The following is a 12,705-nucleotide window of genomic DNA, read 5'->3' on the forward strand; positions in this document are numbered from 1 at the left end:
CCTTCCTTCCTTCCTTCCTTCCTTCCTTCCTTCCTTCCTTCCTTCCTTCCTCTTTCCTGTTTCTTCATTTTCAATTAACAGTAAATGTCTTTGCCACTGTTCTATTGCTGAGAAGAGAAACTATGACCAAAGCTACTCTTATAAAAGAACACATTTAACTAGGCCTTGTTTTCATCATGGTGGGGATCATAGTGACATGACACACAGAGGTGTTGTTGGAGAAGTAACTTACCATTCTATATCCTGATCTGCAGAGAGAGAGAGAGAGAGAGAGAGAGAGAGAGAGAGAGAGAGAGAGAGAGACTGAGCCTGGTGTGGGCTTTTGAAACCTTAAATCTCACTCCCAGTGACACACAACCTCCAACAAGGCCATAGTACCACTCCCTGGTTACTCAACATTCAAATATATGAGCTTATGGGGCCATTCCTATTCAAACCACCATAGACATTATGTTAAACTGTTTTCTAAATACCTATCCTGTGCCCATAAATTTGTGTTGCTCTCAATTTTGACCAAAGAAACAACTTTTTACAGTTGAGCAGTGGTTAATGCAGAAACTCATAACTGTGAGTACTCTGGTATGGATAAATCATCTATATAAATCTCCCCTTATCAACGATTCATAGAACATGGAGGAAGAAGGGTGCAAAGACAGAGAAGAGAGACATGAAATACTGATTTTTGGACATGGCATGATTGTTTCACAGTTCAAATCAATATCTATGATTACCTGCATAAGATAAAGTAAGCAAAAATCCCATCATAGATAGATAGGAGTACCAGGGGCTACATGGTGGAGGAACTATTGTTAGTTGATGACTTTTGATGGATAGAGAGTCACCTATGGCGACATGGCTGCTGGTAGGTTACCCATGCCTCTCTGAATGGCCCTCCCCACGCATGTGTGTAATGGGAAGCACTAATGGAACTCAAGGAGTTATTAACAGCAATGACAACAGGGACATAAAGTTGGAGTAATTTTGAGAAGAGGACACTTGAAGGAAATGGAAGGAGACAGTAATGGATGAATACGATCGAAGTACACTGCTTAATGGCTGATATGGCGGTACATGCCTTTAATCCTAGTACACCAGAGGCAGGGCTAGGTAGATCACTGTGAATCTGAGGCCATCCTGATCTGCATAGTGACTTCCAGGTTAGCCTGGGCTTCATAGTGAGATTCTGCCACAAGGAAAAACAAAGACACTGTATAAATATATGCAATATTCAAACAATAAAAACTTATTGGAGAAGCAGTAGATGAATTGACTTTATCAACATTTGTAACTTCTGCTTTTTAAAGCTGGGAAAAATTGCAAATGCAAAGATAGGCTGGTGGAAAAGAATTTAATATAGATTTCTGACTTGATGTAGTAAGGGTAAACAATGACAACTTTCAGTGCATCTATGAAACAGATATAAAGGTGATTAGTCCAACAAAAATGATGAACAGACTGGAATACTGGAATAGACACTTAGGAAAATAAGATACTTTGATGCCTTATAAACACATACAAAGAGCTAAAACCTTTTCAAATGCAGTTAACTAAATGCTTCTATGACTCAGCCATCCCATCCCGAAATATGTACCTGAAATAGATGCTTTAGCTCCACCAAGGCATTTCTGAAATAATGCTTGTGACTTCTTTTTGCATCATAGCCACAGACTGGAAATGATTCAAATAAGTGGTATCATTCTACAGTGGAATGTTCAGCAACGGCAGCAGCAACAACAGAAACAGTAACCTACAGGCATGCAAAACAAAATGAAGGCTCTCAAGACTATTACGTTGTGTGACAGAGGGAAGCTATACTTTATGATGAAAACAGCCAAGCCTAATCAATGGTGATAAGTAGAGCAGTGTTTGTATATGGGAGTGCAAGAACTTATTGGAAAGGGGAATTAGGGAATTTTCTAATGTGATGGAAATGGTCTGTATTTTTATTAGACCATTACCTGAGTGAGTGTATGCATTTATCAAAGCCAATCAAAATAACACCTGTCCATTTTATTGTATGTAAATTCTATCCCAATTAAAAAATTCTCCTAGCAATAGTTGTTTTTTGGGGGGCAATCTCAGACTGGCCAGCAAGACAGGTCAATGAATTTGGAATTTATTTTGCAACAGTCTTTCAATAGAGAGTTTTAAACCAGACACTGGATATATTTGTTTTTTTAAGAAGCATATTTCTGAGAAAAGTGTAGAAGACAGATTGCAGAGGGGAGTATCTGGAGGCTATGCAAGTCCAGGCAAAAAGTGGCGAGGCATGAAACTGGGGCAGTGGAAGTGGGTGTGAAGGAGTTGACAGATGGGAGAAATAGCATGAAGTCAGCGTCGGTGGAAATACATGGTAGGACTGAAGAGAGCTAAGGAAGAGTTGAGGATGGTTTCCCATTCCCTGATGCAAGGCTTCTGTGTTTTTATTGTTTAGGGGTGAGGTGAAGTGAAGTTGTTGAAGGGGACAGAAAATAAGTTAGTACAGAGTCAAAATACCTGCAGGATATCTATATGCAGTTCTCCAACCATCACTTGGAGGGACAGATATGAAATGCAGGAGACTGACTAGACCTGGACCCAGAGCTAGACATCAAGATTAATTGGCCCAAAGAAGGAAGGACCTTGAACAGAAGAGAACCAGAGGGCTAAAGGCAATGACACAGGGATCTCAGAGCACATAGTGCGTGCCAAGCTTGAGAATTCGATGAAAATTGGCAAAGCTTCTAAATACCTAAAACTTGGCCTTCTCACATTCATAAAACCCCAGGTGCCCTGAAGTTTTCAGCCTAAATTTCTACCAGTTTTGTCTCTTTCTCACCAGTGACACATGAAAAAGAGGGACAGAGGAATGTAGGTCTGATACTAAATGATTGGTGTCAATTCTCATCACCCTGTTAAAACCGACTTCTGGCTTGAGAGAATGTACCTTAAGTCACAATAGAGGACCACACACGTGGCGTGTTTAGCCAGTTTTAAGAGCCAGGAGCTGAGAGTGGCGGAATGTTAAGTGCTAGGCAGAATTCTGTGATTGTTCTATTTTAGTGACATCTTATTAATCACTTGAATATCAGACGAAACTCCACCTGAAAGCCTTATTATTTTCTCGTGCTGTCGGTGGCAGCCGGTGGTGTTGGCATGTCTCTTGGTGACAGAGATCGAGTATGGCTCCCAAGTTACGTGGCTTTCAGTTAGTCTTCCTCCTCCCAGTTTCTTTTTTTTTTTTTAAGTGTCCTTCAGCCATTTTTTTAATTTATTTATTTATTGAGAATTTCTGCCTCCTCCCCGCCACCGCCTCCCATTTCCCTCCCCCTTCCCCGATTAAGTCCCTCTCCCTCATCAGTTTGAAGAGCCATCAGGGTTCCCTGACCTGTGAGAAGTCCAAGGACCGCCCACCTCCATCCAGGTTTAGTAAGTTGAGCATCCAAACTGCCTAGGCTCCCCCAAAGCCAGTACGTGCAGTAGGATCAAAAACCCATTGCCATTGTTCTTGAGTTCTCAGTAGTCCTCATTGTCCGCTATGTTCAGCAAGTCCGGTTTTATCCCATGCTTTTTCAGACTCAGGCCAGCTGGCCTTGGTGAATTCCCGAAAGAACATCCCCATTGTCTCAGAATGTGGGTGTACCCCTCGCGGTCCTGAGTTCCTTGCTCGTGCTCCCCCTCCTTCTGCTCCTGATTTGGACCTTGAGATTTCTGTCCGGTGCTCCAATTTGGGTCTCTGTCTCTGTCTCCTTTCATCGCCTGATGAAGGTTAATATTCAGGGGGATGCCTATATGTTTGTCTTTGGATTCACCTTCTTATTTAGTTTCTCTAGGATTGCAAATTATAAGCTCACTGTCCTTTAATTATGGCTAGAAACCAAATATGAGTGAGTACATCCCATGTTCCTCCTTTTGGGTCTGGCTTACCTCACTCAGGATAGTGTTTTCTATTTCCATCCATTTGTACGCAAACTTCAAGAAGTTCTTGTTTTTTACTGCTGAGTAGTACTCTAATATGTATATATTCCATACTTTCTTCATCCATTCTTCTATTGAAGGGCATCTAGGTTGTTTCCAGGTTCTGGCTATTACAAACAATGCTGCTATGAACATAGTTGAGCATATACTTTTGTTGTATGATAGGGCCTCTCTTGGGTATATTCCCAAGAGTGGTATTGCTGGGTCCAGGGGTAGGTTGATCTCGAATTTCCTGAGGAACCGCCACACTGCTTTCCAGAGTGGTTGCACAAGTTTGCATTCCCACCAGCAATGGATGAGTGTACCCCTTTCTCCACACCCTCTCCAGCAAAGGCTATCATTGGTGTTTTTCATTTTAGCCATTCTGACAGGTGTAAGATAGTAAATGAGCAGAATGAGCCAAGTAAAAATTAGAGGGGAAGAATTGGAGAGAAGAGAGGAAAGCAGTGCTGGCCAAGGTTAGGAACGAACGTTTGTGAAGAGTATTCTCAACAAAACTTCATGATGCTAAGAGGTCAGTCGGCTAATTTAGATTTAGACATTAGGGTGTGGCTAGAGAGAATTTAAGAGCATCTAACTGCAAAAGCTACAAAAGAAAGCCAGATTGCAGGAAGCTGGAGAGTGGTGGTGGTGGGGGTGGGGGAGGTACACGAAGTGCAATTGTCAAATGCCTCTTTTATTTTTGAAAAGGTCACCGGGAAGAAAAATATGTGCATAGTGGGCTGTGGGGAATCTTAAAAGAAGTAGCTCTTGGGAAAGATTTCTTTATAAAACGAAAGCTTAAGCATGTTTAATGAGTAAGGGCAAGCACCAAGTGGAGAAGTTAGCAGCAGAGGGGGGGGGGTGTCAGATAAAGGTGAGAAGAAAGGAAATTAAAGAAAAGAGAATGAAATAGAAATGTCTAGAGTACGGAGCCGTAGAAAAAAATGCATTCAAGCCAACAGAGAGCCTGCTGCCCAGCGTTTCAGCTACAGCATGAATTGCGACAGGAGCAATAATCATCTCATACAACAGTTTCAACTTCCTTGTCCCCACATTCCCCTTCTAAACTGTATTTACAATTGTCTGCTGTTTAGTTATTCCTGAATCATTTACCCCAACCCACTCAACGATACATGGAAACCTACAATGCTTAATTTCTAAAACTTATCTCTTTCTTTTTATATTTTATCCAATCACATTCTCCTTCATGCACTGGTAAATACAATTCCACATCTCTGTGTGGCATACTGGGAGAATCATGTTTAGTAATAAAACAAGAGTTGTGTTGCCTGTCATATAACCTAGATTTCACCCATCTCCTTAAAGACTCAGTTTCACCTAAAACGCTCTCAGGTAGGGCACGCCCTCCCCCAAACACAAACACATTTTTCTTCCTTTTGCTCTCACAACAGCATGGCCCCATCTTCTCTGAGAAAAATAACTCTGGTGTTTATGCCTATGCCTTATTATGAAAGACAAAAGAATTGGTCCCTCTTCTTAGTTACTCTGTATGCTTATTTATTTTACATGGAAAACGCCTTCAATAAGGAACATTTAAACTTGTTTCTTGATTTTAGAGAATCTATATGGTCTTTTACATCAGTTAAGCAATTAAAGCTAGATTGTTTTGGTCATAACATGCAGGTTAATTAGCTCAAGGATGATGAGTAAATTCAGCCTCCAGTTGTTGAATACAGACTCCAGAGTTCACAGCAACTCATCAACTGAAGTTCATATTTTTAAGTGAAAAAAGTCTTTCTGTGCAAACATCTTAACAAACGTAGTTTATGATAATAAACATTTGTAATTTCAAGGTTACAAGTTGGTAATTTTAGAGCTTTTTAAAAAAATCTTACTAGTGTTATAGAGAATATCTTCTGACAGTTTTTGTGACTAGAATTAAAAATTTAACTACATTATGAAAACAGATTGTATATAGATTTAAGTACAAATTTATGATTGTTAGTCTTTAATTCTAAAATCTTTCTTCATCATCTAAACAAATAATATCCCAGTTTTCTTTCTATTTTTATGGTAAAGAACTCGAGCAAAACAATTTGGGGAGAAAAGGGTTTCTTTAGCTTATATGTCTGGATCACAGTCTGTCAGTAACTCAGGCAGGGAATTAACATAGAGGCCGAAAATGAAACAGACCATGGAGAAACACTACTTCCTGGCTTTCTCACCATGGATCAGCTTGCTTTTCGATACTACCCAGAAATACTTCCCAAAACATGGCACCACCTAGGATGGGATGGGCCCTTCTGCATCAACTATCAGTGAAGAAAATGCTCCACAGACTTTCCTAGAGAATTGTATGTTGGAGATAATTCCCCAATTGATGTCCTCTTCTCCTAGAAGACACTAGCACATACCAAGTTGATGAAAAACAAACACAACCAGCACAAACATTAATTAATAACCCAGTACATTGCTTATACAGTTTGTACCTACAACTTCTTAAAATTTACATTAAGAACATTAAGAATTTATAATACCCAAATAATTTTAATATAAACTAAATCAAATTAATGTATATGCATTATATTCTATATTATTAAACATGGAAAGTTTAATATGCCATTCAATTTCGTTTCCATGGGATGAATTGCTCTTTCCCTTTCTTCAAGGCTATCATCTACCAAATCTTTCACCCTCTCACAAATCCACTGAAGATACTAGTACAAGTATCACTGATTGTATGGTAGTGCTTATGCAGTTCACACTCTTCTTTATGTGGTTACATAATGTTTAACTAGCTTATAATATAGAATAATACAATGATTTATTTAACCCAGCCTACATAACACTTAAGTGTTTCAATATTTGCTATCAATGTTGCAATACATTTTCTCAAACACAGGAGTCGGGAATATGTTGGGTCGTATAGAATTGCTACCTCCAAGTAACTCGATAGTTACCTACCCACACAAGTCACTCTAGTGTAAACTCCCATCAGCAATATTTGAGAGAACATTTCTAATTCCTCTCCCAAAGAGTGTATTAAACGTGTCTCATTAAAATTTACACTTACATTGTATTTTTAAAATTCAAGTTTAGTGACTGGAGAGATGGCTCAGAGATTAAAAGCACCTGTTGATCTTGCAGGGGACCTGTGTTCGGTTCCAAGCATCTGCATGGTGATTCACAACCATCTGTAACTCCAGTTCTAAGAGACACAACACTTCTGACGACCTCTGTGGATACAGGAACACACATGCACACAGACATGTAGGCAAAACACTCATACACATAAAACTAAAATAGACACCTAATAAAAATATAAAATTCAAATGTAACATCTTCTTAGATGGCAGTTCTCAGTAATGAAGACTGTTTGAACATTAACCGACAAGATGATTCTATCTCTTTATTCTAAATAGGCCTTCTTGGGTTACAAAGCATGTTGATTCATTTTAGCCTCTTCGTCAACTACTTGATAGTTTCCCCCTGTGGAGTTATATCCCTTTCCATACCTATTAAATCTATTTTCTGAGAAGACAGAGTAAAGTATACTGTTTTGGTTTGAATATGAAAAATTTCCCACAGGTTCATGAGGTGAACACTTGGTTCCCAAGTTTATGGCGGTATTTTAGGAAGTTCTGGAAATTTTAGGAGCTGGGCTTAATTGGCGGAAATCTCTGAGGGTATGCCTTTGATGGCTATAACAGGCCTCCAATCCCTCCCCTTTTCTCTGTTTCCTGACTGCTTCTTCCACTACATGCTCCTGCTGCTATGACACTCTGTCTTGCCAAGGGTCCAGATTTGATGGAGTTAAGGACCAGGGACTGACATCTCAGAAATCTTTCCTTCCTTTAGTTGTTTCTGACAAGCATTCTGGTCATAACTATGCAAAGTAACTAACACATCACCTACGGAGATGCTATTCTCAGGGTCATATAATTTTGGTGTCAACACTTGAAAGATTCAAAATGTGTGACTAGCCTACTGAGATAGGTCATCATCATGGTAAGCACAACTTGGTAGATTCTTGCATTTTCTCCTTCATTTGCAGCTTGAATATTTCCTTAAAACCATTTATAGCTTCAAACAATAAGTGCCTCTGAGACTAAGGAGAAAATGAGAGATTTGGATTCCTGGGAACTGTGTGTTATGTAACTGTAGGTGAGTCATTGTTCTGTAGTAAAGGAAGATAGTCTTGAAGCTTATTACAGGCTGTCGAGGGTGGCAGTAGATAATGATGATAACACAATTCTCTTTCTCTTTTCTCCATTTATAAGAAAAGAAACATTATGATATGAGATGGTACATAAATTCTAAATAATTCAGCTCTTGAACATGGGTTTGGTAAAGACTTCTGAGTATACATTTACTAGTTACATTGTATGGTGTCATGTTGTTATAGATTAAAGGTATGTTTCAAATTACTAGTTTGAATTGTTTCTGAACACTACAGGTGCTATAATTACAATCTAAATAGAAAATATTGATCTGAAAGCCTCTTTTGAGGTTTTGAGAAGAGACTCTTACATTTCATTTGCCTATGCTTAAAACACTGTCAAAATGAAAGTCATCTGGTTGAATATGAATGATCAATACAGTTTTAAAAGTTTGGGCTCTAAAGGTGAGTATACTGCTGTTATGTTTTCTTCTATGTCAAAATGACCAAGGTTTAGAGATGCTATTATCAGACGTTATACTCAATAAGATGGTTACTTTTATGTCAATTTTGAAGCAGCTGAATCTTTGATGAGACTAAAGTGGCCTTCTTAGACCACCTAAATGCCAGAAGCAAAAATAAAGTCTCTCTCTAAGACTAAAACATCATCCGAAATGTCAAATTATTTCTAAAAGCTTTTCTAGCACTTAATAAAAAATAACCAAACCATGTTGCAATATAAACTGACTGAAACATGGGGATGTTGAAAAATACAGTTTCAAAAAATAAAATTGAAAATACTTATGATTGATATTTTCAAAAGTTTTAATGAATAGATAGATCATCATGGAACTGTAAAATATAGAGTTATCAGACAGAAATTGAAAAAGTGATGATGCACTATTTATAGTTAAGAACTCAATAGGTTGACTAAATCACATGTTCGACATAGCTTAAAAGTCAATAGCAAACTGGAATGATGATAAGAACAAATATCCAAACAACATGGAAAACAGAAGATGGAATGTACAGACAGAAGCACAGATGTCCATGGAACAAAATGAAAAATTGCAATATGTATTATTTTAGATACAGATGAGAAATGTGAAAAAATGTGGCAAAGGCCATATTCAAAGATCTAATATTTGAGAATTGATACACCTACAAAGATACATATTCAAGGATTTATGTTAGTCCAAAGCAGGAAAATGCTAGGAATCTATACTGAAGGATACAGTAGCAAAAGTTTTGAAAACCCAAGTCTATGATATCATGGTATTTTGTATTGTTTAAAATAATTAGACATATGATACATAAAAGCAATACAAGAGCGAAAAACAATCAAATGGAGAAAAAACCCCAGCAATGACCCTTTCAGTCTTTAAGAGGATTGTCAGTTTTCAATAGTCCAGTAAGTTTCTATTGGTTGTAATTTTTAGAGTAAACACTAAAGTACAGCATTGCTAAGCAGCAACAAAGCAAAGTACATGGCATTCAGGTATGGAAACATCATTAAACCTGTTATTATTTTACAATGATATTCACTAATAAAAATAAATTGAAGAAGGAAAATATTAAAAATAATTCAAAACACTCAAGAACAGAAAAAACATAGAATGATAAAAATAGAGGAAGCAAATAGAGCTAAACACTTAGATTCATCTTACCATCATTTGTGGCAACACAGGCTGCTTTTGGTGAAAATCTTGAAGCTATTTTGTTCATTTCTTCAATTTTTTTTTAAATTATGCTATCCCAAGACTATTTGAATGCTCACATAATTATGACATTATGGCTATATTATATTGATCAGCACTTTCTACTCAAGACCCCATTTCTTGCTGTTTTAAGGGAAAGTATTAGAAATTAATCTTTAATTAATGAATTTGGGGGGAACTTATTTGATAGAAAAGGATCAGCTAGGACTCAGTGATGATTTCCAGCTGCAGAAAAGCTTCTCGAGGTTTTCATTTAGGACAAGTATTCATTAAATGGTTCTTCATGTAATAAAGATCAGTTTTTTTTAATAATATCTTGCATTCTGACATTTCTACACCTGTATTCTTTCTTTAATTTCAAGATATATATGGACATTTGTTTCATATGTGCATGAGTGCCTGTGGAGACCAGAGGAGAGCATCACATTCTCTTGATCTTGAGTTGTAGGCAGTTGTGAGTTGTTGTGTGAAGTGGCAGGCCTCTTCCCACCACTCAGCTCCCGGCTGCCTGGCTAGCTTATGCCCCAAAATAATTACACGGAATCTGTATTCTTTTAAACACCGCTTGGCCCCTTAGCTCTAGCCTCTTACTGGCTAACTCTCACATCTTGATTAACCCATTTCCAATAATCTGTGTAGCACCACGAGGTGGTGGCTTACCAAGAAGGATCTTAACATGCATCCATCTTGGAGAGGAGATCTATAGCATCTGTTTCACTGCCTTCTTTCTCCCAGCATTCTGTTCAGTCTACTCTGCCTATCTAAATTCTGCCCTATCAGGCCAAGCAGTTTTCTTTATTAATTAACCAATGAAAGGAACAGATAGATAGAAGACTCACCTCCATCAGTGAGTCACTTACATGGGAACCAAAGAATACTGTATAAGAGCTGCAAATGTTCTTAAATGCTGAACCATGCACTGCTCCAGGCCCCTTTTAATATTATTCTACAGATGCTTAGTGGAGGGTATCTTTTCCTAAGAGTTTACACATTTATCAGTAGCCTGGTTAGGGATTTTTTTTTTCAGATGAGAAAACAAAAACTTCTGTTTGTCTGCAACTATTTTAAGGGAGGTAAATGCACTCAAATGTGCCAAAGTTATGTTAATATTTTTTCATAATTACTTGGGGACAAAGTAGCTGACATAGTATCAAGACACCTATTCTGTGGCCATATTTAAAATGCCAATAAAACAATGAAAGTTTATATTTTTTATAATGACCCTGAGATGATTTTGAAGAAAATGATCAATCCACAATTTTTGGATTTAGTACAATCTATTTTGTTGTTGGTTAATTCTTTTAAAGTTATTAGCTCAAGATTTGACTATCAAAGCAAAGGATTGGATGCTCAAGACCTCATTGTACATTAGAGTTTGTTTTTCACTATCATTTGTTCTTGTTTTTGACTTCCTAAGAACAAGAACAAAAAATTAATGCTGAAAATAGCCCATTATCTAAATATCAACAATAATGAGTACTTAAGAAGAACATTGATGTTCAACCCCTGTAAACTGACAGGGTTGTGTTAATTGTTGAAATAGAGAGTAATTTACCTTCCAAAGAGTAAATTGCCTCAGTCTAGAGAGCAGCTACAATTCCCTTGACATTTGTTGAGGTCCCATCACTACTCACTTCTTTTCAACCCCTGCTTCAGATTTTTTTTTTTTTTTTTTTGGTTTTTCGAGACAGGGTTTCTCTGTGGCTTTGGAGCCTGTCCTGGAACTAGCTCTTGTAGACCAGGCTGGTCTCGAACTCACAGAGATCCGCCTGCCTCTGCCTCCCGAGTGCTGGGATTAAAGGCGTGCGCCAAGGCGTGCGCCACCATCGCCTGGCTCCTGCTTCAGATTTTTAATTGTTGCACTTAGTAAATGTTTTGAGTAATGGGGCCATATAAGAACATGATTTTGGCTCCAGATGGATTATAAACTGTTCTTTGCTGCTCATTTGAATCAGTTCAGTAGAAATTCAGTACCAAAACTTCTTGCAGGGATCTACATCATCTCTTAGTGATAGATGTATGTTTCCAATGTAGCTTTTCACAGCTGTTTCCGTGACTGATTTGGTTACATAGTTTATTCAGGATTCTAGGAGCTGCAGTTTTGTTTTAGCCAGGCATGTTAATTTATGTTTCTCCAGAAGGATGAGGATTCTGACACAGAGCCTTATAAATGATAACCTGCGGCAAGGAGTGAATGGTAACCAGAAAAGAAAAGGAAAGAGTATTAGATCAAGCAAAACGACATATTTTTTGGATTACCATTCTTTCCAGTACTGAATACAGATCTCAAAGCTATCCTACCAAAGGACTCAAAGATCTGAGTAACAGAACTGTTTCTCAGGAGTTGAAGTTTCAGAAGCCTTCAACATCCTAATTCTCATGACCTGCTCTGTGGGAGTACGTAGAGCAGGCCCAAGTCATTAGAGAAAATTCTATGTCAAAGAAAATAAGACACTGGTAATTATAATTCATTGCTGTCAAAGTTGCACTATAAATGTAAGGTCCAAGGTGCCCTGATAATAGGCTTAAATGAAGAGATAACCCAGAGCAAACTCCTGCTGGCTCCATCATCCCCTTCTTAATAAGTACATGAATAGGTGAAATGTGTGTTGAGTTGAAGTAACTATAAGGGACACACTTCTCATCCAGACACCTTTTCTAAGGAGTGAAGTCTTCACAGGTATGAAATAAAGCAGCTGGCATTGGAGTAATAGGTCCTGTATAACTTTAATCTTCTTTCAGAGATCTCAGCAGAAGTTTCTTTTTATAAACTTCTTGACTCCCTCTGTCTCTTTCCTATTGGGAGGAAAGAAGGGAGGGTAGCATGCTGTCTTTTCTGGTGAGCCGAGGAGCAGTTCCATCTCTGAAGGGTCTGGAGAAGACTGGTCTCTCTCTCTCTCTCTCTCTCTCTCTCTCTCTCTCTCTCTC

At 38.1% G+C, this 12,705-nt stretch overlaps 1 pseudogene; it reads left to right on the plus strand.

Annotated features, from left to right (window-relative positions):
* The first annotated feature begins 852 nt into the window (after positions 1 to 852).
* LOC101979595 overlaps positions 853 to 12,705 on the plus strand; it is a 50,020-nt pseudogene continuing 38,167 nt past the window's right edge.

Source organism: Microtus ochrogaster, chromosome X, assembly GCF_000317375.1.
Source record: "Microtus ochrogaster isolate Prairie Vole_2 chromosome X, MicOch1.0, whole genome shotgun sequence".
In the NCBI taxonomy this organism is placed as follows: domain Eukaryota; kingdom Metazoa; phylum Chordata; class Mammalia; order Rodentia; family Cricetidae; genus Microtus; species Microtus ochrogaster.